The sequence below is a fragment of the Arachis duranensis genome, chromosome 4 (assembly GCF_000817695.3).
Source record: "Arachis duranensis cultivar V14167 chromosome 4, aradu.V14167.gnm2.J7QH, whole genome shotgun sequence".
NCBI lineage: Eukaryota > Viridiplantae > Streptophyta > Magnoliopsida > Fabales > Fabaceae > Arachis > Arachis duranensis.
In genome coordinates, this window is record NC_029775.3 from 34,999,207 (window position 1) to 34,999,463 (window position 257).

Consider the following 257-nt stretch of genomic DNA (forward strand, 5'->3'; position numbering starts at 1 on the left):
AAATGGAGGAGCACAAGAGTGCAACTCTCATTCTAGGAAGACCTTTCCTAGCAACTGGCCGAACCCTCATTGATGTCCAAAAAGGGGAAGTGACCTTGAGAGTCAATGAGGAGGAGTTCAAGTTGAATGTTGTCAACGCCATGCAACATCCAGACACCCCAAATGACTGCATGAGTGTTGATATTATTGACTCTCTGGTAAGAGAGGTCAATATGGCTGAGAGTCTCGAATCAGAGCTAGAGGACATCTTTAAAGAC